Genomic DNA, 7130 nt, shown 5'->3' with positions numbered 1-7130 from the left:
GTTCTATACTGTATGTTTGATTATTATAGTTATATTGTTTAATAATCTGAAAAATGTATGATAAAAAGCAAAAAGAAAATAAATGTGTAACGTCAAATACTTCACACAGCCCTGTACTTAACTCAATTAAACTTTATTGTGATATATCATGGTAAGCACACACCAATGTAGTATATGTGTTTGTATAACCAATCAGTGTTGAGTATAGGGAGACTCCACCCACACAGGTGATAATAACAGGATGTAGTAAAATGGTGAGATCATTCATTAAACTGCAGTGTAAAACTGAATAAATACAGTAAAAAGTACAGTATAGATAATAACTCACAGTAACAGAGATTCAGAGATTAGAAACAGTTAAAGATCTATTTTAGAATGTTTCCTAAAATACTACTAAAATAAAAGCCAATAATAGAAGAGTATCAGGAGTTCAGTTCCCTCAGTATTACAGTCAGGCCTGAGGAGGAGAGAGATGATGGAGGGATGGAGGGATGAAGAGATGGAGAGTTAATGTATCTGGTTTTAGCTGCAGGCAGTTGATGAGTTTATGGAAATTACACTTGTAAACACAATATGTAAATCAATCTGCAAAACCAAGCACTAACTCCTGAATTAACATCAGAACAAAGAAGAAACACTATACACACACACACTATACACACACACACACACACTATACACACACATTATACACACACACACACTATACACACACACACACACACTATACACACACATTATACACACACACACACTATACACACACACACACACTATACACACACACACACACACTATACACACACATTATACACACACACACACTATACACACACACACACACACTATACACACACATTATACACACACACACACTATACACACACACACACACTATACACACACACACACACACTATACACACACACACACACACTATACACACACATTATACACACACACACACTATACACACACACACACACACTATACACACACACACACACTATACACACACATTATACACACACACACACACACTATACACACACACACACACACACTATACACACACACACTATACACACACACACTATACACACACACACACACACACACACTATACACACACACACTATACACACACACACACACACTATACACACACATTATACACACACACACACACACTATACACACACACACACACACTATACACACACACACTATACACACACACACTATACACACACACACACACACACACACTATACACACTATACACACACACTATACACACACTATACACACACACACACTATACACACACACTATACACACACTATACACACACACACTATACACACACACACTATACACACACACACACACACACACACTATACACACTATACACACACACTATACACACACTATACACACACACACACTATACACACACACTATACACACACTATACACACACTATACACACACACTATACACACACACACACACACTATACACACTATACACACACACTATACACACACTATACACACACACACACTATACACACACACTATACACACACTATACACACACACACACTATACACACACACACACTATACACACACACACACACACACACACACACTATACACACTATACACACACACTATACACACACTATACACACACACACACTATACACACACACTATACACACACTATACACACACACTATACACACTATACACACACACTATACACACACTATACACACACACACACTATACACACACACTATACACACACTATACACACACACACACTATACACACACACTATACACACACTATACACACACACTATACACACACACACACACACACTATACACACACTATACACACACTATACACACACTATACACACACACTATACACACACACACACACACACACACACACACACTATACACACACTATACACACACACACACTATACACACACACACTATACACACACTATACACACACACACACACTATACACACACTATACACACACACACTATACACACACTACACACACACACTATACACACACTATACACACACACACTATACACACACACACACACTATACACACACACACACACACACTATACACACACACACACTATACACACACACACTATACACACACACACTATACACACACTATACACACACACACACTATACACACACACACTATACACACACACACTATACACACACTATACACACACACTATACACACACTATACACACACACACACACTATACACACACACACTATACACACACACACTATACACACACTATACACACACACACTATACACACACTATACACACACACACACTATACACACACACACTATACACACACACACACTATACACACACACACTATACACACACTATACACACACACACTATACACACACACACTATACACACACACTATACACACACACACTATACACACACACACTATACACACACTATACACACACACACACACTATACACACACACACACACACACACACACACTATACACACACACACTATACACACACACACTATACACACACACACTATACACACACACACTATACACACACTATACACACACACACTATACACACACACACTATACACACACACACTATACACACACTATACACACACACACTATACACACACTATACACACACACACTATACACACACACTATACACACACACACACTATACACACACTATACACACACACACACTATACACACACACACACACTATACACACACACACTATACACACACACACACACACACACACTATACACACACACACACACACACACTATACACACACTATACACACACACACTATACACACACACACTATACACACACACACTATACACACACACACTATACACACACACACACACTATACACACACACACTATACACACACTATACACACACTATACACACACACACTATACACACACACACACTATACACACACTATACACACACACTATACACACACTATACACACACACACTATACACACACACACTATACACACACTATACACACACACACTATACACACACACACACACTATACACACACACACACACACACACTATACACACACACACACTATACACACACACACTATACACACACACACACACACACACACTATACACACACACACTATACACACACACACTATACACACACACACTATACACACACACACTATACACACACTATACACACACACACACTATACACACACTATACACACACACACACTATACACACACACTATACACACACACACTATACACACACTATACACACACACACACTATACACACACACACACACTATACACACACACTATACACACACACACACACACACACACTATACACACACACACACACACACACTATACACACACTATACACACACACACTATACACACACACACTATACACACACACACACACTATACACACACACACTATACACACACTATACACACACTATACACACACTATACACACACACACTATACACACACACACTATACACACACTATACACACACACACTATACACACACACACTATACACACACTATACACACACACACTATACACACACACACACTATACACACACACACACACTATACACACACACACACACACACACTATACACACACACACACTATACACACACACACTATACACACACACACTATACACACACTATACACACACACACACTATACACACACACACTATACACACACACACTATACACACACTATACACACACACTATACACACACTATACACACACACACTATACACACACACACTATACACACACTATACACACACACACTATACACACACTATACACACACACACACTATACACACACACACTATACACACACACACACTATACACACACACACTATACACACACTATACACACACACACTATACACACACACACTATACACACACACACTATACACACACACACTATACACACACTATACACACACTATACACACACACACTATACACACACACACACACACACACACACACACACACACACTATACACACACACACTATACACACACACACTATACACACACACACTATACACACACTATACACACACACACACTATACACACACTATACACACACACTATACACACACACTATACACACACACACTATACACACACTATACACACACACACACTATACACACACACACACACTATACACACACACACTATACACACACACACACACACACACACACTATACACACACACACACACACACACTATACACACACTATACACACACACACTATACACACACACACTATACACACACACACTATACACACACACACTATACACACACTATACACACACTATACACACACACTATACACACACACTATACACACACTATACACACACACACACTATACACACACACTATACACACACACACTATACACACACACTATACACACACACTATACACACACTATACACACACACACACTATACACACACACACTATACACACACTATACACACACACACACTATACACACACACACACACTATACACACACACACTATACACACACACACACACACACACACTATACACACACACACACACACACACTATACACACACTATACACACACACACTATACACACACACACACACTATACACACACACACTATACACACACTATACACACACTATACACACACACACTATACACACACACACACTATACACACACACACACACTATACACACACTATACACACACACACTATACACACACACACTATACACACACACACACACACTATACACACACACACTATACACACACTATACACACACTATACACACACACACTATACACACACACACACACTATACACACACACACACACACACACACTATACACACACACACACACACACACACACACACTATACACACACTATACACACACACACTATACACACACTATACACACACACTATACACACACACTATACACACACACACTATACACACACACACTATACACACACTATACACACACACACACTATACACTATACACACACACACTATACACACACACACTATACACACACTATACACACACACACACTATACACACACACACTATACACACACTATACACACACACACACTATACACACACACACACACACTATACACACACACACTATACACACACTATACACACACACACACACTATACACACACACACTATACACACACACACTATACACACACACACTATACACACACACACTATACACACACTATACACACACACACACTATACACACACTATACACACACACACACTATACACACACACTATACACACACACACTATACACACACTATACACACACACACACTATACACACACACACACACTATACACACACACTATACACACACACACACACACACACACTATACACACACACACACACACACACTATACACACACTATACACACACACACTATACACACACACACTATACACACACACACTATACACACACACACACACTATACACACACACACTATACACACACTATACACACACTATACACACACTATACACACACACACTATACACACACACACTATACACACACTATACACACACACACTATACACACACACACTATACACACACTATACACACACACACTATACACACACACACACTATACACACACACACACACTATACACACACACACACACACACACACTATACACACACACACACTATACACACACACACTATACACACACACACTATACACACACTATACACACACACACACACTATACACACACACACTATACACACACACACTATACACACACTATACACACACACTATACACACACTATACACACACACACTATACACACACACACTATACACACACTATACACACACACACTATACACACACTATACACACACACACACTATACACACACACACTATACACACACACACACTATACACACACACACTATACACACACTATACACACACACACTATACACACACACACTATACACACACACACTATACACACACACACTATACACACACTATACACACACTATACACACACACACTATACACACACACACACACACACACACACACTATACACACACACACTATACACACACACACTATACACACACACACTATACACACACTATACACACACACACACTATACACACACTATACACACACACTATACACACACACTATACACACACACACTATACACACACTATACACACACACACACTATACACACACACACACACTATACACACACACACTATACACACACACACACACACACACACACTATACACACACACACACACACACACTATACACACACTATACACACACACACTATACACACACACACTATACACACACACACTATACACACACACACTATACACACACTATACACACACTATACACACACACTATACACACACACTATACACACACTATACACACACACACACTATACACACACACTATACACACACACACTATACACACACACTATACACACACACTATACACACACTATACACACACACACACTATACACACACACACTATACACACACTATACACACACACACACTATACACACACACACACACTATACACACACACACTATACACACACACACACACACACACACTATACACACACACACACACACACACTATACACACACTATACACACACACACTATACACACACACACACACTATACACACACACACTATACACACACTATACACACACTATACACACACACACTATACACACACACACACTATACACACACACACACACTATACACACACTATACA

Source organism: Astyanax mexicanus, chromosome 19 (assembly GCF_023375975.1).
Source record: "Astyanax mexicanus isolate ESR-SI-001 chromosome 19, AstMex3_surface, whole genome shotgun sequence".
NCBI classification, from domain to species: Eukaryota; Metazoa; Chordata; class Actinopteri; order Characiformes; family Acestrorhamphidae; genus Astyanax; species Astyanax mexicanus.
The sequence above is the reverse complement of the archived record's forward strand: the minus strand, read 5'-3'. Positions refer to the sequence as shown.